The 27,502-nt window shown below is 40.2% G+C and overlaps 28 non-coding genes across 28 annotated transcripts; all 28 read right to left on the bottom strand.

The window, feature by feature from the left end:
* Nucleotides 1-449: 449 nt before the first annotated feature.
* Nucleotides 450-521, bottom strand: TRNAA-UGC (transfer RNA alanine (anticodon UGC)). Its single transcript has one exon. It is a non-coding gene; the product is annotated as a tRNA-Ala (tRNA).
* Nucleotides 522-876: 355 nt separating this feature from the next.
* On the bottom strand, nt 877-948 carry TRNAA-UGC (transfer RNA alanine (anticodon UGC)). Its single transcript has one exon. It is a non-coding gene; the product is annotated as a tRNA-Ala (tRNA).
* An 875-nt stretch (nt 949-1,823) lies between these two features.
* On the bottom strand, nt 1,824-1,895 carry TRNAA-UGC (transfer RNA alanine (anticodon UGC)). Its single transcript has one exon. It is a non-coding gene; the product is annotated as a tRNA-Ala (tRNA).
* Nucleotides 1,896-2,250: 355 nt separating this feature from the next.
* TRNAA-UGC (transfer RNA alanine (anticodon UGC)) lies at nt 2,251-2,322 on the bottom strand. Its single transcript has one exon. It is a non-coding gene; the product is annotated as a tRNA-Ala (tRNA).
* An 875-nt stretch (nt 2,323-3,197) lies between these two features.
* Nucleotides 3,198-3,269, bottom strand: TRNAA-UGC (transfer RNA alanine (anticodon UGC)). Its single transcript has one exon. It is a non-coding gene; the product is annotated as a tRNA-Ala (tRNA).
* A 355-nt stretch (nt 3,270-3,624) lies between these two features.
* TRNAA-UGC (transfer RNA alanine (anticodon UGC)) lies at nt 3,625-3,696 on the bottom strand. The gene has a single exon. It is a non-coding gene; the product is annotated as a tRNA-Ala (tRNA).
* An 875-nt stretch (nt 3,697-4,571) lies between these two features.
* TRNAA-UGC (transfer RNA alanine (anticodon UGC)) lies at nt 4,572-4,643 on the bottom strand. Its single transcript has one exon. It is a non-coding gene; the product is annotated as a tRNA-Ala (tRNA).
* Nucleotides 4,644-4,998: 355 nt separating this feature from the next.
* Nucleotides 4,999-5,070, bottom strand: TRNAA-UGC (transfer RNA alanine (anticodon UGC)). Its single transcript has one exon. It is a non-coding gene; the product is annotated as a tRNA-Ala (tRNA).
* Nucleotides 5,071-5,945: 875 nt separating this feature from the next.
* On the bottom strand, nt 5,946-6,017 carry TRNAA-UGC (transfer RNA alanine (anticodon UGC)). Its single transcript has one exon. It is a non-coding gene; the product is annotated as a tRNA-Ala (tRNA).
* Nucleotides 6,018-6,372: 355 nt separating this feature from the next.
* On the bottom strand, nt 6,373-6,444 carry TRNAA-UGC (transfer RNA alanine (anticodon UGC)). The gene has a single exon. It is a non-coding gene; the product is annotated as a tRNA-Ala (tRNA).
* Nucleotides 6,445-7,319: 875 nt separating this feature from the next.
* Nucleotides 7,320-7,391, bottom strand: TRNAA-UGC (transfer RNA alanine (anticodon UGC)). The gene has a single exon. It is a non-coding gene; the product is annotated as a tRNA-Ala (tRNA).
* Nucleotides 7,392-7,746: 355 nt separating this feature from the next.
* On the bottom strand, nt 7,747-7,818 carry TRNAA-UGC (transfer RNA alanine (anticodon UGC)). The gene has a single exon. It is a non-coding gene; the product is annotated as a tRNA-Ala (tRNA).
* An 875-nt stretch (nt 7,819-8,693) lies between these two features.
* Nucleotides 8,694-8,765, bottom strand: TRNAA-UGC (transfer RNA alanine (anticodon UGC)). Its single transcript has one exon. It is a non-coding gene; the product is annotated as a tRNA-Ala (tRNA).
* Nucleotides 8,766-9,120: 355 nt separating this feature from the next.
* On the bottom strand, nt 9,121-9,192 carry TRNAA-UGC (transfer RNA alanine (anticodon UGC)). The gene has a single exon. It is a non-coding gene; the product is annotated as a tRNA-Ala (tRNA).
* An 875-nt stretch (nt 9,193-10,067) lies between these two features.
* TRNAA-UGC (transfer RNA alanine (anticodon UGC)) lies at nt 10,068-10,139 on the bottom strand. Its single transcript has one exon. It is a non-coding gene; the product is annotated as a tRNA-Ala (tRNA).
* A 355-nt stretch (nt 10,140-10,494) lies between these two features.
* Nucleotides 10,495-10,566, bottom strand: TRNAA-UGC (transfer RNA alanine (anticodon UGC)). Its single transcript has one exon. It is a non-coding gene; the product is annotated as a tRNA-Ala (tRNA).
* An 874-nt stretch (nt 10,567-11,440) lies between these two features.
* TRNAA-UGC (transfer RNA alanine (anticodon UGC)) lies at nt 11,441-11,512 on the bottom strand. The gene has a single exon. It is a non-coding gene; the product is annotated as a tRNA-Ala (tRNA).
* A 355-nt stretch (nt 11,513-11,867) lies between these two features.
* TRNAA-UGC (transfer RNA alanine (anticodon UGC)) lies at nt 11,868-11,939 on the bottom strand. The gene has a single exon. It is a non-coding gene; the product is annotated as a tRNA-Ala (tRNA).
* Nucleotides 11,940-12,814: 875 nt separating this feature from the next.
* Nucleotides 12,815-12,886, bottom strand: TRNAA-UGC (transfer RNA alanine (anticodon UGC)). The gene has a single exon. It is a non-coding gene; the product is annotated as a tRNA-Ala (tRNA).
* A 355-nt stretch (nt 12,887-13,241) lies between these two features.
* On the bottom strand, nt 13,242-13,313 carry TRNAA-UGC (transfer RNA alanine (anticodon UGC)). The gene has a single exon. It is a non-coding gene; the product is annotated as a tRNA-Ala (tRNA).
* An 875-nt stretch (nt 13,314-14,188) lies between these two features.
* On the bottom strand, nt 14,189-14,260 carry TRNAA-UGC (transfer RNA alanine (anticodon UGC)). The gene has a single exon. It is a non-coding gene; the product is annotated as a tRNA-Ala (tRNA).
* A 1,300-nt stretch (nt 14,261-15,560) lies between these two features.
* On the bottom strand, nt 15,561-15,632 carry TRNAA-CGC (transfer RNA alanine (anticodon CGC)). Its single transcript has one exon. It is a non-coding gene; the product is annotated as a tRNA-Ala (tRNA).
* An 875-nt stretch (nt 15,633-16,507) lies between these two features.
* Nucleotides 16,508-16,579, bottom strand: TRNAA-UGC (transfer RNA alanine (anticodon UGC)). The gene has a single exon. It is a non-coding gene; the product is annotated as a tRNA-Ala (tRNA).
* Nucleotides 16,580-23,956: 7,377 nt separating this feature from the next.
* On the bottom strand, nt 23,957-24,028 carry TRNAA-UGC (transfer RNA alanine (anticodon UGC)). The gene has a single exon. It is a non-coding gene; the product is annotated as a tRNA-Ala (tRNA).
* A 355-nt stretch (nt 24,029-24,383) lies between these two features.
* On the bottom strand, nt 24,384-24,455 carry TRNAA-GGC (transfer RNA alanine (anticodon GGC)). Its single transcript has one exon. It is a non-coding gene; the product is annotated as a tRNA-Ala (tRNA).
* An 875-nt stretch (nt 24,456-25,330) lies between these two features.
* On the bottom strand, nt 25,331-25,402 carry TRNAA-UGC (transfer RNA alanine (anticodon UGC)). Its single transcript has one exon. It is a non-coding gene; the product is annotated as a tRNA-Ala (tRNA).
* A 1,300-nt stretch (nt 25,403-26,702) lies between these two features.
* On the bottom strand, nt 26,703-26,774 carry TRNAA-UGC (transfer RNA alanine (anticodon UGC)). The gene has a single exon. It is a non-coding gene; the product is annotated as a tRNA-Ala (tRNA).
* Nucleotides 26,775-27,130: 356 nt separating this feature from the next.
* On the bottom strand, nt 27,131-27,202 carry TRNAA-GGC (transfer RNA alanine (anticodon GGC)). The gene has a single exon. It is a non-coding gene; the product is annotated as a tRNA-Ala (tRNA).
* Nucleotides 27,203-27,502: the final 300 nt, after the last annotated feature.

The raw sequence follows: 27,502 nt of genomic DNA, 5'->3' as shown, positions 1-27,502 counted from the left end.
TTTCATGCATTGATTGATCACTAATTACTTGACATTCAAGCCCAAATCCATCCTCCATAGGTTCACAATGTGTTTAAAGATGTCTGTCCTTCTTAATCAATTAGTTTTGCTGTATCGTGTGATTTGTTCTTTTATGAAACTACTGCTTTTATAGTACATTTCCCAGTGAAATTAAAACTCTGTTTCATAATTACCACATACTTGACATCAGTGTTTGGAGAATGTCAGTAGGTATGATATGGTAACTGCTGGTTAAATAAGGAAACACAGTATCCACAGAATATAATCTACCACTGAGCTACATCACATTTAATAGAATGATCAATTATTTTTTATAATTGGTGTTAATTCTTGCCCATTACTGTAGAGTGCATTCATGCATTTGTTGGTCTAGGGCTCTTCTGAAGAGGTTACATACAGATAAATAAGAATCTATATTTTGCAAAACATGGAGATGCCGGGGATTGAACCCAGGGCCTCATACATGCAAAGCATGCGCTCTACCACTGAGCTACATCCCCTCTGACTTGGTATGTTTTGATACCGAGCGATTGCTGTTCTGCATAGTACTCAAGTTCTACTACTTCCACTGTTCTAAGGTTAAACTCAGAGCACGGAGCAAAGATAACAATTATACCTTGCTGTATAGATTTCAAGGATACTGTAGGTATCATATGATAACTTTTATTTCAATGAGGAAACACAGATTCTGGGGAATATAATCTACCACTGAGCAACATCACATTTTATAGACTGGTCAATAATTTTTCATAGTTTGATTGAAACTTTTCCAATTTCTCTAGAGTTTTTTTTAATGCATTTGTTGATCTGGAGAGGTTACACAGAGTTAAGAAAGAATCTACATTTTGCAAAACATGGAGATGCCGGGGATTGAACCCGGGGCCTCATACATGCAAAGCATGCGCTCTACCACTGAGCTACATCCCCTGTGAAAAAGTGTGGCACTCATTCGATTGCAGCTTTGCATTGTACTTAAGTTCTACTATTTTCTAGTGTTCTAAGGGTCATCTCCGAGTATATAGCAATAAAAACCATTAGACTTTGCCAGAGTTCAAGGACACCATAATTTCCACAGCTGATGAGGATGCAAGTAGATGATCATTCCACACTTTAAATTGCTGTTAGACTTCTTCACCGGAGTCTGGGTTTTCATCAGAATCCCCTACCTTATGTAATGAATGGCATGGATATTGATCAAGTATTGCCAAGTAGAGGACAGTCTTACATTCTGTTTTATCAGCAGTGTCAGAACTTGGAAGAAGGGCACATAGGATGCAGGCTATGACTGCCTCCTGGGCATTGCTGACTAAGGCTTCACCAGGTATTTTGTGCAGAGTTGATATGTGTTTATCTTTTCATGCATTGATTGATCACTAATTACTTGACATTCAAGCCCAAATCCATCCTCCATAGGTTCACAATGTGTTTAAAGATGTCTGTCCTTCTTAATCAATTAGTTTTGCTGTATCGTGTGATTTGTTCTTTTATGAAACTACTGCTTTTATAGTACATTTCCCAGTGAAATTAAAACTCTGTTTCATAATTACCATATACTTGACATCAGTGTTTGGAGAATGTCAGTAGGTATGATATGGTAACTGCTGGTTAAATAAGGAAACACAGTATCCACAGAATATAATCTACCACTGAGCTACATCACATTTAATAGAATGATCAATTATTTTTTATAATTGGTGTTAATTCTTGCCCATTACTGTAGAGTGCATTCATGCATTTGTTGGTCTAGGGCTCTTCTGAAGAGGTTACATACAGATAAGTAAGAATCTATATTTTGCAAAACATGGAGATGCCGGGGATTGAACCCAGGGCCTCATACATGCAGAGCATGCGCTCTACCACTGAGCTACATCCCCTCTGAGTTGGTGTGTTTTGATACCGAGCGATTGCTGTTCTGCATAGTACTCAAGTTCTACTACTTCCACTGTTCTAAGGTTAAACTCAGAGCACGGAGCAAAGATAACAATTATACCTTGCTGTATAGATTTCAAGGATACTGTAGGTATCATATGATAACTTTTATTTCAATGAGGAAACACAGATTCTGGGGAATATAATCTACCACTGAGCAACATCACATTTTATAGACTGGTCAATAATTTTTCATAGTTTGATTGAAACTTTTCCAATTTCTCTAGAGTTTTTTTTAATGCATTTGTTGATCTGGAGAGGTTAGATAGAGTTAAGAAAGAATCTACATTTTGCAAAACATGGAGATGCCGGGGATTGAACCCGGGGCCTCATACATGCAAAGCATGCGCTCTACCACTGAGCTACATCCCCTGTGAAAAAGTATGGCACTCATTCGATTGCAGCTTTGCATTGTACTTAAGTTCTACTATTTTCTAGTGTTCTAAGGGTCATCTCCGAGTATAAAGCAATAAAAACCATTAGACTTTGCCAGAGTTCAAGGACACCATAATTTCCACAGCTGATGAGGATGCAAGTAGATGATCATTCCACACTTTAAATTGCTGTTAGACTTCTTCACCGGAGTCTGGGTTTTCATCAGAATCCCCTACCTTATGTAATGAATGGCATGGATATTGATCAAGTATTGCCAAGTAGAGGACAGTCTTACATTCTGTTTTATCAGCAGTGTCAGAACTTGGAAGAAGGGCACATAGGATGCAGGCTATGACTGTCTCCTGGGCATTGCTGACTAAGGCTTCACCAAGTATTTTGTACAGAGTTGATATGTGTTTATCTTTTCATGCATTGATTGATCACTAATTACTTGACATTCAAGCCCAAATCCATCCTCCATAGGTTCACAATGTGTTTAAAGATGTCTGTCCTTCTTAATCAATTAGTTTTGCTGTATCGTGTGATTTGTTCTTTTATGAAACTACTGCTTTTATAGTACATTTCCCAGTGAAATTAAAACTCTGTTTCATAATTACCATATACTTGACAACAGTGTTTGGAGAATGTCAGTAGGTATGATATGGTAACTGCTGGTTAAATAAGGAAACACAGTATCCACAGAATATAATCTACCACTGAGCTACATCACATTTAATAGAATGATCAATTATTTTTTATAATTGGTGTTAATTCTTGCCCATTACTGTAGAGTGCATTCATGCATTTGTTGGTCTAGGGCTCTTCTGAAGAGGTTACATACAGATAAGTAAGAATCTATATTTTGCAAAACATGGAGATGCCGGGGATTGAACCCAGGGCCTCATATATGCAAAGCATGCGCTCTACCACTGAGCTACATCCCCTCTGAGTTGGTGTGTTTTGATACCGAGCGATTGCTGTTCTGCATAGTACTCAAGTTCTACTACTTCCACTGTTCTAAGGTTAAACTCAGAGCACGGAGCAAAGATAACAATTATACCTTGCTGTATAGATTTCAAGGATACTGTAGGTATCATATGATAACTTTTATTTCAATGAGGAAACACAGATTCTGGGGAATATAATCTACCACTGAGCAACATCACATTTTATAGACTGGTCAATAATTTTTCATAGTTTGATTGAAACTTTTCCAATTTCTCTAGAGTTTTTTTTAATGCATTTGTTGATCTGGAGAGGTTACATAGAGTTAAGAAAGAATCTACATTTTGCAAAACATGGAGATGCCGGGGATTGAACCCGGGGCCTCATACATGCAAAGCATGCGCTCTACCACTGAGCTACATCCCCTGTAAAAAAGTATGGCACTCATTCGATTGCAGCTTTGCATTGTACTTAAGTTCTACTATTTTCTAGTGTTCTAAGGGTCATCTCCGAGTATATAGCAATAAAAACCATTAGACTTTGCCAGAGTTCAAGGACACCATAATTTCCACAGCTGATGAGGATACAAGTAGATGATCATTCCACACTTTAAATTGCTGTTAGACTTCTTCACCGGAGTCTGGGTTTTCATCAGAATCCCCTACCTTATGTAATGAATGGCATGGATATTGATCAAGTATTGCCAAGTAGAGGACAGTCTTACATTCTGTTTTATCAGCAGTGTCAGAACTTGGAAGAAGGGCACATAGGATGCAGGCTATGACTGCCTCCTGGGCATTGCTGACTAAGGCTTCACCAGGTATTTTGTACAGAGTTGATATGTGTTTATCTTTTCATGCATTGATTGATCACTAATTACTTGACATTCAAGCCCAAATCCATCCTCCATAGGTTCACAATGTGTTTAAAGATGTCTGTCCTTCTTAATCAATTAGTTTTGCTGTATCGTGTGATTTGTTCTTTTATGAAACTACTGCTTTTATAGTACATTTCCCAGTGAAATTAAAACTCTGTTTCATAATTACCACATACTTGACATCAGTGTTTGGAGAATGTCAGTAGGTATGATATGGTAACTGCTGGTTAAATAAGGAAACACAGTATCCACAGAATATAATCTACCACTGAGCTACATCACATTTAATAGAATGATCAATTATTTTTTATAATTGGTGTTAATTCTTGCCCATTACTGTAGAGTGCATTCATGCATTTGTTGGTCTAGGGCTCTTCTGAAGAGGTTACATACAGATAAATAAGAATCTATATTTTGCAAAACATGGAGATGCCGGGGATTGAACCCAGGGCCTCATACATGCAAAGCATGCGCTCTACCACTGAGCTACATCCCCTCTGACTTGGTATGTTTTGATACCGAGCGATTGCTGTTCTGCATAGTACTCAAGTTCTACTACTTCCACTGTTCTAAGGTTAAACTCAGAGCACGGAGCAAAGATAACAATTATACCTTGCTGTATAGATTTCAAGGATACTGTAGGTATCATATGATAACTTTTATTTCAATGAGGAAACACAGATTCTGGGGAATATAATCTACCACTGAGCAACATCACATTTTATAGACTGGTCAATAATTTTTCATAGTTTGATTGAAACTTTTCCAATTTCTCTAGAGTTTTTTTTAATGCATTTGTTGATCTGGAGAGGTTACACAGAGTTAAGAAAGAATCTACATTTTGCAAAACATGGAGATGCCGGGGATTGAACCCGGGGCCTCATACATGCAAAGCATGCGCTCTACCACTGAGCTACATCCCCTGTGAAAAAGTGTGGTACTCATTCGATTGCAGCTTTGCATTGTACTTAAGTTCTACTATTTTCTAGTGTTCTAAGGGTCATCTCCGAGTATATAGCAATAAAAACCATTAGACTTTGCCAGAGTTCAAGGACACCATAATTTCCACAGCTGATGAGGATGCAAGTAGATGATCATTCCACACTTTAAATTGCTGTTAGACTTCTTCACCGGAGTCTGGGTTTTCATCAGAATCCCCTACCTTATGTAATGAATGGCATGGATATTGATCAAGTATTGCCAAGTAGAGGACAGTCTTACATTCTGTTTTATCAGCAGTGTCAGAACTTGGAAGAAGGGCACATAGGATGCAGGCTATGACTGCCTCCTGGGCATTGCTGACTAAGGCTTCACCAGGTATTTTGTGCAGAGTTGATATGTGTTTATCTTTTCATGCATTGATTGATCACTAATTACTTGACATTCAAGCCCAAATCCATCCTCCATAGGTTCACAATGTGTTTAAAGATGTCTGTCCTTCTTAATCAATTAGTTTTGCTGTATCGTGTGATTTGTTCTTTTATGAAACTACTGCTTTTATAGTACATTTCCCAGTGAAATTAAAACTCTGTTTCATAATTACCATATACTTGACATCAGTGTTTGGAGAATGTCAGTAGGTATGATATGGTAACTGCTGGTTAAATAAGGAAACACAGTATCCACAGAATATAATCTACCACTGAGCTACATCACATTTAATAGAATGATCAATTATTTTTTATAAATGGTGTTAATTCTTGCCCATTACTGTAGAGTGCATTCATGCATTTGTTGGTCTTGGGCTCTTCTGAAGAGGTTACAAACAGATAAGTAAGAATCTATATTTTGCAAAACATGGAGATGCCGGGGATTGAACCCGGGGCCTCATACATGCAAAGCATGCGCTCTACCACTGAGCTACATCCCCTCTGAGTTGGTGTGTTTTGATACCGAGCGATTGCTGTTCTGCATAGTACTCAAGTTCTACTACTTCCACTGTTCTAAGGTTAAACTCAGAGCACGGAGCAAAGATAACAATTATACCTTGCTGTATAGATTTCAAGGATACTGTAGGTATCATATGATAACTTTTATTTCAATGAGGAAACACAGATTCTGGGGAATATAATCTACCACTGAGCAACATCACATTTTATAGACTGGTCAATAATTTTTCATAGTTTGATTGAAACTTTTCCAATTTCTCTAGAGTTTTTTTTAATGCATTTGTTGATCTGGAGAGGTTACATAGAGTTAAGAAAGAATCTACATTTTGCAAAACATGGAGATGCCGGGGATTGAACCCGGGGCCTCATACATGCAAAGCATGCGCTCTACCACTGAGCTACATCCCCTGTGAAAAAGTATGGCACTCATTCGATTGCAGCTTTGCATTGTACTTAAGTTCTACTATTTTCTAGTGTTCTAAGGGTCATCTCCGAGTATATAGCAATAAAAACCATTAGACTTTGCCAGAGTTCAAGGACACCATAATTTCCACAGCTGATGAGGATACAAGTAGATGATCATTCCACACTTTAAATTGCTGTTAGACTTCTTCACCGGAGTCTGGGTTTTCATCAGAATCCCCTACCTTATGTAATGAATGGCATGGATATTGATCAAGTATTGCCAAGTAGAGGACAGTCTTACATTCTGTTTTATCAGCAGTGTCAGAACTTGGAAGAAGGGCACATAGGATGCAGGCTATGACTGCCTCCTGGGCATTGCTGACTAAGGCTTCACCAGGTATTTTGTACAGAGTTGATATGTGTTTATCTTTTCATGCATTGATTGATCACTAATTACTTGACATTCAAGCCCAAATCCATCCTCCATAGGTTCACAATGTGTTTAAAGATGTCTGTCCTTCTTAATCAATTAGTTTTGCTGTATCGTGTGATTTGTTCTTTTATGAAACTACTGCTTTTATAGTACGTTTCCCAGTGAAATTAAAACTCTGTTTCATAATTACCATATACTTGACATCAGTGTTTGGAGAATGTCAGTAGGTATGATATGGTAACTGCTGGTTAAATAAGGAAACACAGTATCCACAGAATATAATCTACCACTGAGCTACATCACATTTAATAGAATGATCAATTATTTTTTATAATTGGTGTTAATTCTTGCCCATTACTGTAGAGTGCATTCATGCATTTGTTGGTCTAGGGCTCTTCTGAAGAGGTTACATACAGATAAGTAAGAATCTATATTTTGCAAAACATGGAGATGCCGGGGATTGAAACCATGGCCTCATACATGCAAAGCATGCGCTCTACCACTGAGCTACATCCCCTCTGAGTTGGTGTGTTTTGATACCGAGCGATTGCTGTTCTGCATAGTACTCAAGTTCTACTACTTCCACTGTTCTAAGGTTAAACTCAGAGCACGGAGCAAAGATAACAATTATACCTTGCTGTATAGATTTCAAGGATACTGTAGGTATCATATGATAACTTTTATTTCAATGAGGAAACACAGATTCTGGGGAATATAATCTACCACTGAGCAACATCACATTTTATAGACTGGTCAATAATTTTTCATAGTTTGATTGAAACTTTTCCAATTTCTCTAGAGTTTTTTTTAATGCATTTGTTGATCTGGAGAGGTTAAATAGAGTTAAGAAAGAATCTACATTTTGCAAAACATGGAGATGCCGGGGATTGAACCCAGGGCCTCATACATGCAAAGCATGTGCTCTACCACTGAGCTACATCCCCTGTGAAAAATTATGGCACTCATTCGATTGCAGCTTTGCATTGTACTTAAGTTCTACTATTTTCTAGTGTTCTAAGGGTCATCTCCGAGTATATAGCAATAAAAACCATTAGACTTTGCCAGAGTTCAAGGACACCATAATTTCCACAGCTGATGAGGATGCAAGTAGATGATCATTCCACACTTTAAATTGCTGTTAGACTTCTTCACCGGAGTCTGGGTTTTCATCAGAATCCCCTACCTTATGTAATGAATGGCATGGATATTGATCAAGTATTGCCAAGTAGAGGACAGTCTTACATTCTGTTTTATCAGCAGTGTCAGAACTTGGAAGAAGGGCACATAGGATGCAGGCTATGACTGCCTCCTGGGCATTGCTGACTAAGGCTTCACCAGGTATTTTGTGCAGAGTTGATATGTGTTTATCTTTTCATGCATTGATTGATCACTAATTACTTGACATTCAAGCCCAAATCCATCCTCCATAGGTTCACAATGTGTTTAAAGATGTCTGTCCTTCTTAATCAATTAGTTTTGCTGTATCGTGTGATTTGTTCTTTTATGAAACTACTGCTTTTATAGTACATTTCCCAGTGAAATTAAAACTCTGTTTCATAATTACCATATACTTGACATCAGTGTTTGGAGAATGTCAGTAGGTATGATATGGTAACTGCTGGTTAAATAAGGAAACACAGTATCCACAGAATATAATCTACCACTGAGCTACATCACATTTAATAGAATGATCAATTATTTTTTATAATTGGTGTTAATTCTTGCCCATTACTGTAGAGTGCATTCATGCATTTGTTGGTCTTGGGCTCTTCTGAAGAGGTTACATACAGATAAGTAAGAATCTATATTTTGCAAAACATGGAGATGCCGGGGATTGAACCCGGGGCCTCATACATGCAAAGCATGCGCTCTACCACTGAGCTACATCCCCTCTGAGTTGGTGTGTTTTGATACCGAGCGATTGCTGTTCTGCATAGTACTCAAGTTCTACTACTTCCACTGTTCTAAGGTTAAACTCAGAGCACGGAGCAAAGATAACAATTATACCTTGCTGTGTAGATTTCAAGGATACTGTAGGTATCATATGATAACTTTTATTTCAATGAGGAAACACAGATTCTGGGGAATATAATCTACCACTGAGCAACATCACATTTTATAGACTGGTCAATAATTTTTCATAGTTTGATTGAAACTTTTCCAATTTCTCTAGAGTTTTTTTTAATGCATTTGTTGATCTGGAGAGGTTACATAGAGTTAAGAAAGAATCTACATTTTGCAAAACATGGAGATGCCGGGGATTGAACCCGGGGCCTCATACATGCAAAGCATGCGCTCTACCACTGAGCTACATCCCCTGTAAAAAAGAATGGCACTCATTCGATTGCAGCTTTGCATTGTACTTAAGTTCTACTATTTTCTAGTGTTCTAAGGGTCATCTCCGAGTATATAGCAATAAAAACCATTAGACTTTGCCAGAGTTCAAGGACACCATAATTTCCACAGCTGATGAGGATGCAAGTAGATGATCATTCCACACTTTAAATTGCTGTTAGACTTCTTCACCGGAGTCTGGGTTTTCATCAGAATCCCCTACCTTATGTAATGAATGGCATGGATATTGATCAAGTATTGCCAAGTAGAGGACAGTCTTACATTCTGTTTTATCAGCAGTGTCAGAACTTGGAAGAAGGGCACATAGGATGCAGGCTATGACTGCCTCCTGGGCATTGCTGACTAAGGCTTCACCAGGTATTTTGTACAGAGTTGATATGTGTTTATCTTTTCATGCATTGATTGATCACTAATTACTTGACATTCAAGCCCAAATCCATCCTCCATAGGTTCACAATGTGTTTAAAGATGTCTGTCCTTCTTAATCAATTAGTTTTGCTGTATCGTGTGATTTGTTCTTTTATGAAACTACTGCTTTTATAGTACATTTCCCAGTGAAATTAAAACTCTGTTTCATAATTACCATATACTTGACATCAGTGTTTGGAGAATGTCAGTAGGTATGATATGGTAACTGCTGGTTAAATAAGGAAACACAGTATCCACAGAATATAATCTACCACTGAGCTACATCACATTTAATAGAATGATCAATTATTTTTTATAATTGGTGTAAATTCTTGCCCATTACTGTAGAGTGCATTCATGCATTTGTTGGTCTTGGGCTCTTCTGAAGAGGTTACATACAGATAAGTAAGAATCTATATTTTGCAAAACATGGAGATGCTGGGGATTGAACCCGGGGCCTCATACATGCAAAGCATGCGCTCTACCACTGAGCTACATCCCCTCTGAGTTGGTGTGTTTTGATACCGAGCGATTGCTGTTCTGCATAGTACTCAAGTTCTACTACTTCCACTGTTCTAAGGTTAAACTCAGAGCACGGAGCAAAGATAACAATTATACCTTGCTGTATAGATTTCAAGGATACTGTAGGTATCATATGATAACTTTTATTTCAATGAGGAAACACAGATTCTGGGGAATATAATCTACCACTGAGCAACATCACATTTTATAGACTGGTCAATAATTTTTCATAGTTTGATTGAAACTTTTCCAATTTCTCTAGAGTTTTTTTTTATGCATTTGTTGATCTGGAGAGGTTACATAGAGTTAAGAAAGAATCTACATTTTGCAAAACATGGAGATGCCGGGGATTGAACCCGGGGCCTCATACATGCAAAGCATGCGCTCTACCACTGAGCTACATCCCCTGTAAAAAAGTATGGCACTCATTCGATTGCAGCTTTGCATTGTACTTAAGTTCTACTATTTTCTAGTGTTCTAAGGGTCATCTCCGAGTATATAGCAATAAAAACCATTAGACTTTGCCAGAGTTCAAGGACACCATAATTTCCACAGCTGATGAGGATACAAGTAGATGATCATTCCACACTTTAAATTGCTGTTAGACTTCTTCACCGGAGTCTGGGTTTTCATCAGAATCCCCTACCTTATGTAATGAATGGCATGGATATTGATCAAGTATTGCCAAGTAGAGGACAGTCTTACATTCTGTTTTATCAGCAGTGTCAGAACTTGGAAGAAGGGCACATAGGATGCAGGCTATGACTGCCTCCTGGGCATTGCTGACTAAGGCTTCACCAGGTATTTTGTACAGAGTTGATATGTGTTTATCTTTTCATGCATTGATTGATCACTAATTACTTGACATTCAAGCCCAAATCCATCCTCCATAGGTTCACAATGTGTTTAAAGATGTCTGTCCTTCTTAATCAATTAGTTTTGCTGTATCGTGTGATTTGTTCTTTTATGAAACTACTGCTTTTATAGTACATTTCCCAGTGAAATTAAAACTCTGTTTCATAATTACCATATACTTGACATCAGTGTTTGGAGAATGTCAGTAGGTATGATATGGTAACTGCTGGTTAAATAAGGAAACACAGTATCCACAGAATATAATCTACCACTGAGCTACATCACATTTAATAGAATGATCAATTATTTTTTATAATTGATGTTAATTCTTGCCCATTACTGTAGAGTGCATTCATGCATTTGTTGGTCTTGGGCTCTTCTGAAGAGGTTACATACAGATAAGTAAGAATCTATATTTTGCAAACATGGAGATGCCGGGGATTGAACCCAGGGCCTCATACATGCAAAGCATGCGCTCTACCACTGAGCTACATCCCCTCTGACTTGGTGTGCTTTGATACCGAGCGATTGCTGTTCTGCATAGTACTCAAGTTCTACTACTTCCACTGTTCTAAGGTTAAACTCAGAGCACGGAGCAAAGATAACAATTATACCTTGCTGTATAGATTTCAAGGATACTGTAGGTATCATATGATAACTTTTATTTCAATGAGGAAACACAGATTCTGGGGAATATAATCTACCACTGAGCAACATCACATTTTATAGACTGGTCAATAATTTTTCATAGTTTGATTGAAACTTTTCCAATTTCTCTAGAGTTTTTTTTAATGCATTTGTTGATCTGGAGAGGTTACATAGAGTTAAGAAAGAATCTACATTTTGCAAAACATGGAGATGCCGGGGATTGAACCCGGGGCCTCATACATGCAAAGCATGCGCTCTACCACTGAGCTACATCCCCTGTAAAAAAGAATGGCACTCATTCGATTGCAGCTTTGCATTGTACTTAAGTTCTACTATTTTCTAGTGTTCTAAGGGTCATCTCCGAGTATATAGCAATAAAAACCATTAGACTTTGCCAGAGTTCAAGGACACCATAATTTCCACAGCTGATGAGGATGCAAGTAGATGATCATTCCACACTTTAAATTGCTGTTAGACTTCTTCACCGGAGTCTGGGTTTTCATCAGAATCCCCTACCTTATGTAATGAATGGCATGGATATTGATCAAGTATTGCCAAGTAGAGGACAGTCTTACATTCTGTTTTATCAGCAGTGTCAGAACTTGGAAGAAGGGCACATAGGATGCAGGCTATGACTGCCTCCTGGGCATTGCTGACTAAGGCTTCACCAGGTATTTTGTGCAGAGTTGATATGTGTTTATCTTTTCATGCATTGATTGATCACTAATTACTTGACATTCAAGCCCAAATCCATCCTCCATAGGTTCACAATGTGTTTAAAGATGTCTGTCCTTCTTAATCAATTAGTTTTGCTGTATCGTGTGATTTGTTCTTTTATGAAACTACTGCTTTTATAGTACATTTCCCAGTGAAATTAAAACTCTGTTTCATAATTACCATATACTTGACATCAGTGTTTGGAGAATGTCAGTAGGTATGATATGGTAACTGCTGGTTAAATAAGGAAACACAGTATCCACAGAATATAATCTACCACTGAGCTACATCACATTTAATAGAATGATCAATTATTTTTTATAATTGGTGTTAATTCTTGCCCATTACTGTAGAGTGCATTCATGCATTTGTTGGTCTTGGGCTCTTCTGAAGAGGTTACATACAGATAAGTAAGAATCTATATTTTGCAAAACATGGAGATGCCGGGGATTGAACCCGGGGCCTCATACATGCAAAGCATGCGCTCTACCACTGAGCTACATCCCCTCTGAGTTGGTGTGTTTTGATACCGAGCGATTGCTGTTCTTCATAGTACTCAAGTTCTACTACTTCCACTGTTCTAAGGTTAAACTCAGATCACGGAGCAAAGATAACAATTATACCTTGCTGTATAGATTTCAAGGATACTGTAGGTATCATATGATAACTTTTATTTCAATGAGGAAACACAGATTCTGGGGAATATAATCTACCACTGAGCAACATCACATTTTATAGACTGGTCAATAATTTTTCATAGTTTGATTGAAACTTTTCCAATTTCTCTAGAGTTTTTTTTAATGCATTTGTTGATCTGGAGAGGTTACATAGAGTTAAGAAAGAATCTACATTTTGCAAAACATGGAGATGCCGGGGATTGAACCCGGGGCCTCATACATGCAAAGCATGCGCTCTACCACTGAGCTACATCCCCTGTAAAAAAGAATGGCACTCATTCGATTGCAGCTTTGCATTGTACTTAAGTTCTACTATTTTCTAGTGATCTAAGGGTCATCTCCGAGTATATAGCAATAAAAACCATTAGACTTTGCCAGAGTTCAAGGACACCATAATTTCCACAGCTGATGAGGATGCAAGTAGATGATCATTCCACACTTTAAATTGCTGTTAGACTTCTTCACCGGAGTCTGGGTTTTCATCAGAATCCCCTACCTTATGTAATGAATGGCATGGATATTGATCAAGTATTGCCAAGTAGAGGACAGTCTTACATTCTGTTTTATCAGCAGTGTCAGAACTTGGAAGAAGGGCACATAGGATGCAGGCTATGACTGCCTCCTGGGCATTGCTGACTAAGGCTTCACCAGGTATTTTGTACAGAGTTGATATGTGTTTATCTTTTCATGCATTGATTGATCACTAATTACTTGACATTCAAGCCCAAATCCATCCTCCATAGGTTCACAATGTGTTTAAAGATGTCTGTCCTTCTTAATCAATTAGTTTTGCTGTATCGTGTGATTTGTTCTTTTATGAAACTACTGCTTTTATAGTACATTTCCCAGTGAAATTAAAACTCTGTTTCATAATTACCATATACTTGACATCAGTGTTTGGAGAATGTCAGTAGGTATGATATGGTAACTGCTGGTTAAATAAGGAAACACAGTATCCACAGAATATAATCTACCACTGAGCTACATCACATTTAATAGAATGATCAATTATTTTTTATAATTGGTGTTAATTCTTGCCCATTACTGTAGAGTGCATTCATGCATTTGTTGGTCTTGGGCTCTTCTGAAGAGGTTACATACAGATAAGTAAGAATCTATATTTTGCAAAACATGGAGATGCCGGGGATTGAACCCGGGGCCTCATACATGCAAAGCATGCGCTCTACCACTGAGCTACATCCCCTCTGAGTTGGTGTGTTTTGATACCGAGCGATTGCTGTTCTGCATAGTACTCAAGTTCTACTACTTCCACTGTTCTAAGGTTAAACTCAGAGCACGGAGCAAAGATAACAATTATACCTTGCTGTATAGATTTCAAGGATACTGTAGGTATCATATGATAACTTTTATTTCAATGCGGAAACACAGATTCTGGGGAATATAATCTACCACTGAGCAACATCACATTTTATAGACTGGTCAATAATTTTTCATAGTTTGATTGAAACTTTTCCAATTTCTCTAGAGTATTTTAATGCATTTGTTGATCTGGAGAGGTTACATAGAGTTAAGAAAGAATCTACATTTTGCAAAACATGGAGATGCCAGGGAGTGAACCCAGGGCCTCGTACATGCGAAGCATGCGCTCTACCACTGAGCTACATCCCCTGTGAAAAAGTGTGGTACTCATTCGATTGCAGCTTTGCATTGTACTCAAGTTCTACTATTTTCTAGTGTTCTAAGGGTCATCTCCGAGTATAAAGCAATAAAAACCATTACACTTTGCCAGAGTTCAAGGACACCATAATTTCCACAGCTGATCAGGATGCAGGTAGATGATCATTCCACACTTTAAATTGCTGTTAGACTTCTTCACCGGAGTCTGGGTTAGCATCAGAATCCCCTACCTTATGTAATGAATGGCATGGATATTGATCAAGTATTGCCAAGTAGAGGACAGTCTTACATTCTGTTTTATCAGCAGTGTCAGAACTTGGAAGAAGGGCACATAGGATGCAGGCTATGACTGCCTCCTGGGCATTGCTGACTAAGGCTTCACCAGGTATTTTGTACAGAGTTGATATGTGTTTATCTTTTCATGCATTGATTGATCACTAATTACTTGACATTCAAGCCCAAATCCATCCTCCATAGGTTCACAATGTGTTTAAAGATGTCTGTCCTTCTTAATCAATTAGTTTTGCTGTATCGTGTGATTTGTTCTTTTATGAAACTACTGCTTTTATAGTTCATTTCCCAGTGAAATTAAAACTCTGTTTCATAATTACCATATACTTGACATCAGTGTTTGGAGAATGTCAGTAGGTATGATATGGTAACTGCTGGTTAAATAAGGAAACACAGTATCCACAGAATATAATCTACCACTGAGTTACATCACATTTAATAGAATGATCAATTATTTTTCATAATTAGTGTTAATTCTTGCCCATTACTGTAGAGTGCATTCATGCATTTGTTGGTCTTGGGCTCTTCTGAAGAGGTTACATACAGATAAGTAAAAATCTATATTTTGCAAAACATGGAGATGCCGGGGATTGAACCCGGGGCCTCATACATGCGAAGCATGCACTCTACCACTGAGCTACATCCCCTGTGAAAAAGTGTGGTACTCATTCGATTGCAGCTTTGCATTGTACTCAAGTTCTACTATTTTCTAGTGTTCTAAGGGTCATCTCAGAGTATAAAGCAATAAAAACCATTACACTTTGCCAGAGTTCAAGGACACCATAGTTTCCACAGCTGATGAGGATGCAAGTAGATGATCATTCCACACTTTAAATTGCTGTTAGACTTCTTCACCGGAGTCTGGGTTATCATCAGAATCCCCTACCTTATGTAATGAATGGCATGGATATTGATCAAGTATTGCCAAGTAGAGGACAGTCTTACATTCTGTTTTATCAGCAGTGTCAGAACTTGGAAGAAGGGCACATAGGATGCAGGCTATGACTGTCTCCTGGGCATTGCTGACTAAGGCTTCACCAGGTATTTTGTACAGAGATGATATGTGTTTATCTTTTCATGCATTGATTGATCACTAATTACTTGACATTCAAGCCCAAATCCATCCTCCATAGGTTCACAATGTGTTTAAAGATGTCTGTCCTTCTTAATCAATTAGTTTTGCTGTATCGTGTGATTTGTTCTTTTATGAAACTTCTGCTTTTATAGTTCATTTCCCAGTGAAATTAAAACTCTGTTTCATAATTACCATATACTTGACATCAGTGTTTGGAGAATGTCAGTAGGTATGATATGGTAACTGCTGGTTAAATGAGGAAACACAGAATCCACAGAATATAATCTACCACTGAGCTACATCACATTTAATAGAATGATCAATTATTTTTCATAATTGGTGTTAATTCTTGCCCATTACTGTAGAGTGCATTCATGCATTTGTTGGTCTTGGGCTCTTCTGAAGAGGTTACATACAGATAAGTAAGAATCTATATTTTGCAAAACATGGAGATGCCAGGGATTGAACCTGGGGCCTCATACATGCAAAGCATGCGCTCTACCACTGAGCTACAACCCCTTTGAGTTGGTGTGTTTTGATACCGAGTGATTGCCGTTCTGCATAGTACTCAAGTTCTACTACTTCCAATGTTCTAAGGTTAAACTCAGAGCACGGAGCAAAGATAACAATTATACCTTGCTGTATAGATTTCAAGGATACTGTAGGTATCATATGATAACTTTTATTTCAATGAGGAAACACAGATTCTGGGGAATATAATCTACCACTGAGCAACATCACATTTTATAGACTGGTCAATAATTTTTCATAGTTTGATTGAAACTTTTCCAATTTCTCTAGAGTATTTTAATGCATTTGTTGATCTGGAGAGGTTACATAGAATTAAGAAAGAATCTACATTTTGCAAAACATGGAGATGCATGCGCTCTACCACTGAGCTACATCCCCTGTGAAAAAGTGTGGTACTCATTCGATTGCAGCTTTGCATTGTACTCAAGTTTTACTATTTTCTAGTGTTCTAAGGGTCATCTCACAGTATAAAGCAATAAAAACCATTACACTTTGCCAGAGTTCAAGGACACCATAGTTTCCACTAGAGATGAGCGGGTTCGGTTTCTCTGAATCCGAACCCGCACGAACTTCATGTTTTTTTTCACGGGTCCGAGCGACTCGGATCTTCCCGCCTTGCTCGGTTAACCCGAGCGCGCCCGAACGTCATCATGACGCTGTCGGATTCTCGCGAGACTCGGATTCTATATAAGGAGCCGCGCGTCGCCGCCATTTTCACACGTGCATTGAGATTGATAGGGAGAGGACGTGGCTGGCGTCCTCTCCATTTAGATTAGAAGAGAGAGAGAGAGAGATTGACCTGATTTACTGGAGCTTAGGAGTACTGTAGAACTGTAGAGAGTGCAGAGTTTACTAGTGACTGACCACAGTGACCACCAGACAGTGCAGTTTTATTTAATATATCCGTTCTCTGCCTGAAAAAAATGATACACAGTGACTCAGTCACATACCATATCTGTGTGCACTGCTCAGCCCAGTGTGCTGCATCATCTATGTATATATCTGACTGTGCTCAGCTCACACATCTTATAATTGTGGGGGAGACTGGGGAGCACTGCAGTGCCAGTTATAGGTTATAGCAGGAGCCAGGAGTACATAATATTATATTAAAATTAAACAGTGCACACTTTTGCTGCAGGAGTGCCACTGCCAGTGTGACTAGTGACCAGTGACCTGACCACCAGTATATATAATATTAGTAGTATACTATCTCTTTATCAACCAGTCTATATTAGCAGCAGACACAGTACAGTGCGGTAGTTCACGGCTGTGGCTACCTCTGTGTCGGCACTCGGCAGCCCGTCCATAATTGTATATACCACCTAACCGTGGTTTTTTTTTCTTTCTTTATAGTCATACTAGTTACGAGTATACTATCTCTTTATCAACCAGTCTATATTAGCAGCAGACACAGTACAGTGCGGTAGTTCACGGCTGTGGCTACCTCTGTGTCGGCACTCGGCAGCCCGTCCATAATTGTATATACCACCTAACCGTGGTTTTTTTTTCTTTCTTTATACATACATACTAGTTACGAGTATACTATCTCTTTATCAACCAGTCTATATTAGCAGCAGACACAGTACGGTAGTCCACGGCTGTAGCTACCTCTGTGTCGGCACTCGGCAATCCGTCCATAATTGTATACCACCTACCCGTGGTTTTTTTTTCTTTCTTCTTTATACATACATACTACGACATCTCTTTATCAACCAGTCTATATTATTAGCAGCAGACACAGTACAGTACGGTAGTTCACGGCTGTGGCTACCTCTGTGTCTGCACTCGGCAGGCAGTCCGTCCATAATTGTATACCACCTAACCGTGGTTTTTTTTTCTTTCTTCTTTATACATACATAGTTACATAGACATCTCTTTATCAACCAGTCTATATTAGCAGCAGACACAGTACAGTACGGTAGTTCATGGCTGTGGCTACCTCTGTGTCTGCACTCGGCAGGCAGTCCGTCCATAATTGTATACCACCTAACCGTGGTTTTTTTTTCTTTCTTCTTTATACATACATACTACTACGACATCTCTTTATCAACCAGTCTATATTATTAGCAGCAGACACAGTACAGTACGGTAGTTCACGGCTGTGGCTACCTCTGTGTCTGCACTCGGCAGGCAGTCCGTCCATAATTGTATACCACCTAACCGTGGTTTTTTTTTCTTTCTTCTTTATACATACATAGTTACATAGACATCTCTTTATCAACCAGTCTATATTAGCAGCAGACACAGTACAGTACGGTAGTTCACGGCTGTGGCTACCTCTGTGTCGGCACTCGGCAGTCCGTCCATAATTGTGTACCACCTAACCGTGGTTTTTTTTTCTTTCTTCTTTATACATACATACTACGACATCTCTTTATCAACCAGTCTATATTAGCAGCAGACACAGTACAGTACGGTAGTTCACGGCTGTGGCTACCTCTGTGTCGGCACTCGGCAGTCCGTCCATAATTGTATACCACCTAACCGTGGTTTTTTTTTCTTTCTTCTTTATACATACATACTACGACATCTCTTTATCAACCAGTCTATATTAGCAGCAGACACAGTACAGTACGGTAGTTCACGGCTGTGGCTACCTCTGTGTCGGCACTCGGCAGTCCGTCCATAATTGTATACTAGTATCCATCCATCTCCATTGTTTACCTGAGGTGCCTTTTAGTTGTGCCTATTAAAATATGGAGAACAAAAATGTTGAGGTTCCAAAATTAGGGAAAGATCAAGATCCACTTCCACCTCGTGCTGAAGCTGCTGCCACTAGTCATGGCCGAGACGATGAAATGCCAGCAACGTCATCTGCCAAGGCCGATGCCCAATGTCATAGTACAGAGCATGTAAAATCCAAAACACCAAATATCAGTAAAAAAAGGACTCCAAAATCTAAAATAAAATTGTCGGAGGAGAAGCGTAAACTTGCCAATATGCCATTTACCACACGGAGTGGCAAGGAACGGCTGAGGCCCTGGCCTATGTTCATGGCTAGTGGTTCAGCTTCACATGAGGATGGAAGCACTCAGCCTCTCGCTAGAAAAATGAAAAGACTCAAGCTGGCAAAAGCACCGCAAAGAACTGTGCGTTCTTCGAAATCCCAAATCCACAAGGAGAGTCCAATTGTGTCGGTTGCGATGCCTGACCTTCCCAACACTGGACGTGAAGAGCATGCGCCTTCCACCATTTGCACGCCCCCTGCAAGTGCTGGAAGGAGCACCCGCAGTCCAGTTCCTGATAGTCAGATTGAAGATGTCAGTGTTGAAGTACACCAGGATGAGGAGGATATGGGTGTTGCTGGCGCTGGGGAGGAAATTGACCAGGAGGATTCTGATGGTGAGGTGGTTTGTTTAAGTCAGGCACCCGGGGAGACACCTGTTGTCCGTGGGAGGAATAGGGCCATTGACATGCCTGGTGAAAATACCAAAAAAATCAGCTCTTCGGTGTGGAAGTATTTCAACAGAAATGCGGACAACATTTGTCAAGCCGTGTGTTGCCTTTGTCAAGCTGTAATAAGTAGGGGTAAGGACGTTAACCACCTCGGAACATCCTCCCTTATACGTCACCTGCAGTGCATTCATCATAAGTCAGTGACAAGTTCAAAAACTTTGGGCGACAGCGGAAGCAGTCCACTGACCAGTAAATCCCTTCCTCTTGTAACCAAGCTCACGCAAACCACCCCACCAACTCCCTCAGTGTCAATTTCCTCCTTCCCCAGGAATGCCAATAGTCCTGCAGGCCATGTCACTGGCAATTCTGACGAGTCCTCTCCTGCCTGGGATTCCTCCGATGCATCCTTGCGTGTAACGCCTACTGCTGCTGGCGCTGCTGTTGTTGCTGCTGGGAGTCGATGGTCATCCCAGAGGGGAAGTCGTACTCGTAAGACCACTTTTACTACTTCCACCAAGCAATTGACTGTCCAACAGTCCTTTGCGAGGAAGATAAAATATCACAGCAGTCATCCTGCTGCAAAGCGGATAACTGAGGCCTTGGCATCCTGGGCGGTGAGAAACGTGGTTCCGGTATCCATCATTACTGCAGAGGCAACTAGAGACTTGTTGGAGGTACTGTGTCCCCGGTACCAAATACCATCTAGGTTCCATTTCTCTAGGCAGGCGATACCGAAAATGTACACAGACCTCAGAAAAAGACTCACCAGTGTCCTAAAAAATGCAGTTGTACCCAATGTCCACTTAACCACGGACATGTGGACAAGTGGAGCAGGGCAGGCTCAGGACTATATGACTGTGACAGCCCACTGGGTAGATGTATGGACTCCCGCCGCAAGAACAGCAGCGGCGGCACCAGTAGCAGCATCTCGCAAACGCCAACTCTTTCCTAGGCAGGCTACGCTTTGTATCACCGCTTTCCAGAATACGCACACAGCTGAAAACCTCTTACGGCAACTGAGGAAGATCATCGCAGAATGGCTTACCCCAATTGGACTCTCCTGTGGATTTGTGGCATCGGACAACGCCAGCAATATTGTGTGTGCATTAAATATGGGCAAATTCCAGCACGTCCCATGTTTTGCACATACCTTGAATTTGGTGGTGCAGAATTATTTAAAAAATGAGAGGGGCGTGCAAGAGATGCTGTCGGTGGCCAGAAGAATTGCGGGACACTTCGGCGTACAGGCACCACGTACAGAAGACTGGAGCACCACCAAAAACGCCTGAACCTGCCCTGCCATCATCTGAAGCAAGAAGTGGTAACGAGGTGGAATTCAACCCTCTATATGCTTCAGAGGTTGGAGGAGCAGCAAAAGGCCATTCAAGCCTATACAACTGAGCACGATATAGGAGGTGGAATGCACCTGTCTCAAGCGCAGTGGAGAATGATTTCAACGTTGTGCAAGGTTCTGCAACCTTTTGAACTTGCCACACGTGAAGTCAGTTCAGACACTGCCAGCCTGAGTCAGGTCATTCCCCTCATCAGGCTTTTGCAGAAGAAGCTGGAGACATTGAAGGAGGAGCTAACACAGAGCGATTCCGCTAGGCATGTGGGACTTGTGGATGGAGCCCTTAATTCGCTTAACAAGGATTCACGGGTGGTCAATCTGTTGAAATCAGAGCACTACATTTTGGCCACCGTGCTCGATCCTAGATTTAAAACCTACCTTGGATCTCTCTTTCCGGCAGACACAAGTCTGCTGGGGTTCAAAGAACTGCTGGTGACAAAATTGTCAAGTCAAGCGGAACGCGACCTGTCAACATCTCCTCCTTCACATTCTCCCGCAACTGGGGGTGCGAGGAAAAGGCTCAGAATTCCGAGCCCACCCGCTGGCGGTGATGCAGGGCAGTCTGGAGCGACATCTGGTCCGGACTGAAGACCTGACAACGATTACGGACATGTTGTCTACTGTCACTGCATATGATTCTCTCCCCATTGAAAGAATGGTGGAGGATTATATGAGTGACCGCATCCAAGTAGGCACGTCAGACAGTCCGTACTTATACTGGCAGGAAAAAGAGGCAATTTGGAGGCCCTTGCACAAACTGGCTTTATTCTACCTAAGTTGCCCTCCCACAAGTGTGTACTCCGAAAGAGTGTTTAGTGCCGCCGCTCACCTTGTCAGCAATCGGCGTACGAGGTTACATCCAGAAAATGTGGAGAAGATGATGTTCATTAAAATGAATTATAATCAATTCCTCCGTGGAGACATTGACCAGCAGCAATTGCCTCCACAAAGTACACAGGGAGCTGAGATGGTGGTTTCCAGTGGGGACGAATTGATAATCTGTGAGGAGGGGGATGTACACGGTGATATATCGGAGGATGATGATGAGGTGGACATCTTGCCTCTGTAGAGCCAGTTTGTGCAAGGAGAGATTAATTGCTTCTTTTTTGGTGGGGGTCCAAACCAACCCGTCATTTCAGTCACAGTCGTGTGGCAGACCCTGTCACTGAAATGATGGGTTGGTTAAAGTGTGCATGTCCTGTTTATACAACATAAGGGTGGGTGGGAGGGCCCAAGGACAATTCCATCTTGCACCTCTTTTTTCTTTCATTTTTCTTTGCGTCATGTGCTGCTTGGGGGGTGTTTTTTGGAAGGGCCATCCTGCGTGACACTGCAGTGCCACTCCTAGATGGGCCAGGTGTTTGTGTCGGCCACTAGGGTCGCTTAGCTTACTCACACAGCTACCTCATTGCGCCTCTTTTTTTTCTTCTTTGCGTCATGTGCTGCTGTTTGGGGAGTGTTTTTTGGAAGGGCCATCCTGCGTGACACTGCAGTGCCACTCCTAGATGGGCAAGGTGTTTGTGTCGGCCACTAGGGTCGCTTAGCTTACTCACACAGCTACCTCATTGCGCCTCTTTTTTTCTTTGCGTCATGTGCTGTTTGGGGAGTGTTTTTTGGAAGGGCCATCCTGCGTGACACTGCAGTGCCACTCCTAGATGGGCCAGGTGTTTGTGTCGGCCACTAGGGTCGCTTAGCTTACTCACACAGCTACCTCATTGCGCCTCTTTTTTTCTTTGCGTCATGTGCTGTTTGGGGAGTGTTTTTTGGAAGGGCCATCCTGCGTGACACTGCAGTGCCACTCCTAGATGGGCCAGGTGTTTGTGTCGGCCACTAGGGTCGCTTAGCTTACTCACACAGCTACCTCATTGCGCCTCTTTTTTTCTTTGCGTCATGTGCTGTTTGGGGAGTGTTTTTTGGAAGGGCCATCCTGCGTGACACTGCAGTGCCACTCCTAGATGGGCCAGGTGTTTGTGTCGGCCACTTGGGTCGCTTAGCTTAGCCATCCAGCGACCTCGGTGCAAATTTTAGGACTAAAAATAATATTGTGAGGTGTGAGGTGTTCAGAATAGACTGAAAATGAGTGGAAATTATGGTTATTGAGGTTAATAATATTTTGGGATCAAAATGAACCCCAAATTCTATGATTTAAGCTGTTTTTTAGGGTTTTTTGAAAAAAACACCCGAATCCAAAACACACCCGAATCCGACAAAAAAAATTCGGTGAGGTTTTGCCAAAACGCGTTCGAACCCAAAACACGGCCGCGGAACCGAACCCAAAACCAAAACACAAAACCCGAAAAATTTCCGGTGCTCATCACTACATGCAAGTAGATGATCATTCCACACTTTAAATTGCTGTTAGACTTCTTCACCGGAGTCTGGGTTATCATCAGAATCCCCTACCTTATGTAAAGAATGGCATGGATATTGATCAAGCATTGCCAAGTAGAGGACAGTCTTACATTCTGTTTTATCAGCAGTGTCAGAACTTGGAAGAAGGGCACATAGGATGCAGGCTATGACTGCCTCCTGGGCATTTCTGACTAAGGCTTCACCAGGTATTTTGTACAGAGTTGATATGTCTTACAAATAAGTAAGAATCTATATTTTGCAAAACATGGAGATGCCGGGGATTGAACCCAGGGCCTCATACATGCAAAGCATGCGCTCTACCACTAAGCTACATCCCCTTTGAGTTGGTGTGTTTTGATACCGAGCGATTGCTGTTCTGCATAGTACTCAAGTTCTACTACTTCCACTGTTCTAAGGTTAAACTCAGAGCACGGAGCAAAGATAACAATTATACCTTGCTGTATAGATTTCAAGGATACTGTAGGTATCATATGATAACTTTTATTTCAATGAGGAAACACAGATTCTGGGGAATATAATCTACCACTGAGCAACATCACATTTTATAGACTGGTCAATAATTTTTCATAGTTTGATTGAAACTTTTCCAATTTCTCTAGAGTTTTTTTTAATGCATTTGTTGATCTGGAGAGGTTACATAGAGTTAAGAAAGAATCTACATTTTGCAAAACATGGAGATGCCGGGGATTGAACCCGGGGCCTCATACATGCCGAGCATGCGCTCTACCACTGAGCTACATCCCCTGTGAAAAATCGTTGCACTCATTCGATTGCAGCTTTGCATTGTACTTAAGTTCTACTATTTTCTAGTGTTCTAAGGGTCATCTCCGAGTATATAGCAATAAAAACCATTAGACTTTGCCAGAGTTCAAGGACACCATAATTTCCACAGCTGATGAGGATGCAAGTAGATGATCATTCCACACTTTAAATTGCTGTTAGACTTCTTCACCGGAGTCTGGGTTATCATCAGAATCCCCTACCTTATGTAATCAATGGCATGGATATTGATCAAGTATTGCCAAGTAGAGGACAGTCTTACATTCTGTTTTATCAGCAGTGTCAGAACTTGGAAGAAGGGCACATAGGATGCAGGCTATGACTGCCTCCTGGGCATTGCTGACTAAGGCTTCACCAGGTATTTTGTACAGAGTTGATATGTGTTTATCTTTTCATGCATTGATTGATCACTAATTACTTGACATTCAAGCCCAAATCCATCCTCCATAGGTTCACAATGTGTTTAAAGATGTCTGTCCTTCTTAATCAATTAGTTTTGCTGTATCGTGTGATTTGTTCTTTTATGAAACTACTGCTTTTATAGTACATTTCCCAGTGAAATTAAAACTCTGTTTCATAATTACCATATACTTGACATCAGTGTTTGGAGAATGTCAGTAGGTATGATATGGTAACTGCTGGTTAAATAAGGAAACACAGTATCCACAGAATATAATCTACCACTGAGCTACATCACATTTAATAGAATGATCAATTATTTTTCATAATTGGTGTTAATTCTTGCCCATTACTGTAGAGTGCATTCATGCATTTGTTGGTCTTTGGCTCTTCTGAAGAGGTTGCATACAGATAAGTAAGAATCTATATTTTGCAAAACATGGAGATGCCGGGGATTGAACCCGGGGCCTCATACATGCAAAGCATGCGCTCTACCACTGAGCTACATCCCCTCTGAGTTGGTGTGTTTTGATACCGAGTGATTGCTGTTCTGCATAGTACTCAAGTTCTACTACTTCCACTGTTCTAAGGTTAAACTCAGAGCACGGAGCAAAGATAACAATTATACCTTGCTGTATAGATTTCAAGGATACTGTAGGTATCATATGATATCTTTTATTTCAATGAGGAAACAGATTCTGGGGAATATAATCTACCACTGAGCAACATCACATTTTATAGACTGGTCAATAATTTTTCATAGTTTGATTGAAACTTTTCCAATTTCTCTAGAGTTTTTTTTAATGCATTTGTTGATCTGGAGAGGTTACATAGAGTTAAGAAAGAATCTACATTTTGCAAAATATGGAGATGCTTGGGATTGAACCCGGGGCCTCATACATGCGAAGGATGCCCTCTACCACTGAGCTACATCCCCTGTGAAAAAATGTGGTACTCATTCGATTGCAGCTTTGCATTGTACTCAAGTTCTACTATTTTCTAGTGTTCTAAGGGTCATCTCCAAGTATACAGCAATAAAAACCATTACACTTTGCCAGAGTTCAAGGACACCATAATTTCTACAGCTGATGAGGATGCAAGTAGATGATCATTCCACACTTTAAATTGCTGTTAGACTTCTTCACCGGAGTCTGGGTTATCATCAGAATCCCCTACCTTATGTAATGAATGGCATGGATATTGATCAAGTATTGCCAAGTAGAGGACAGTCTTACATTCTGTTTTATCAGCAGTGTCAGAACTTGGAAGAAGGGCACATAGTATGCAGGCTATGACTGCCTCCTGGGCATTGCTGACTAAGGCTTCACCAGGTATTTTGTACAGAGTTGATATGTGTTTATCTTTTCATGCATTGATTGATCACTAATTACTTGACATTCAAGCCCAAATCCATCCTCCATAGGTTCACAATGTGTTTAAAGATGTCTGTCCTTCTTAATCAATTAGTTTTGCTGTATCGTGTGATTTGTTCTTTTATGAAACTACTGCTTTTATAGTACATTTCCCAGTGAAATTAAAACTCTGTTTCATAATTACCATATACTTGACATCAGTGTTTGGAGAATGTCAGTAGGTATGATATGGTAACTGCTGGTTAAATAAGGAAACACAGTATCCACAGAATATAATCTACCACTGAGCTACATCACATTTAATAGAATGATCAATTATTTTTCATAATTGGTGTTAATTCTTGCCCATTACTGTAGAGTACATTCATGCATTTGTTGGTCTTGGGCTCTTCTGAAGAGGTTACATACAGATAAGTAAGAATATATATTTTGCAAAACATGGAGATGCCGAGGATTGAACCCGGGGCCTCATACATGCAAAGCATGCGCTCTACCACTAAGCTACATCCCCTCTGAGTTGGTGTGTTTTGATACCGAGCGATTGCTGTTCTGCATAGTACTCAAGTTCTACTACTTCCACTGTTCTAAGGTTAAACTCAGAGCACGGAGCAAAGATAACAATTATACCTTGCTGTATAGATTTCAAGGATACTGTAGGTATCATATGATAACTTTTATTTCAATGAGGAAACACAGATTCTGGGGAATATAATCTACCACTGAGCAACATCACATTTTATAGACTGGTCAATAATTTTTCATAGTTTGATTGAAACTTTTCCAATTTCTCTAGAGTTTTTTTTTAATGCATTTGTTGATCTGGAGAGGTTACATAGAGTTAAGAAGGAATCTACATTTTGCAAAACATGGAGATGCCGGGGATTGAACCCGGGGCCTCATACATGCCAAGCATGCGCTCTACCACTGAGCTACATCCCCTGTGAAAAATCGTGGCACTCATTCGATTGCAGCTTTGCATTGTACTTAAGTTCTACTATTTTCTAGTGTTCTAAGGGTCATCTCCGAGTATATAGCAATAAAAACCATTAGACTTTGCCAGAGTTCAAGGACACCATAATTTCCACAGCTGATGAGGATGCAAGTAGATGATCATTCCACACTTTAAATTGCTGTTAGACTTCTTCACCGGAGTCTGGGTTATCATCAGAATCCCCTACCTTATGTAATCAATGGCATGGATATTGATCAAGTATTGCCAAGTAGAGGACAGTCTTACAT

The sequence above is a fragment of the Pseudophryne corroboree genome, chromosome 4 (genome assembly GCF_028390025.1).
Source record: "Pseudophryne corroboree isolate aPseCor3 chromosome 4, aPseCor3.hap2, whole genome shotgun sequence".
NCBI classification, from domain to species: domain Eukaryota; kingdom Metazoa; phylum Chordata; class Amphibia; order Anura; family Myobatrachidae; genus Pseudophryne; species Pseudophryne corroboree.
The sequence above is the reverse complement of the archived record's forward strand: the minus strand, read 5'-3'. Positions and strand labels throughout refer to the sequence as shown.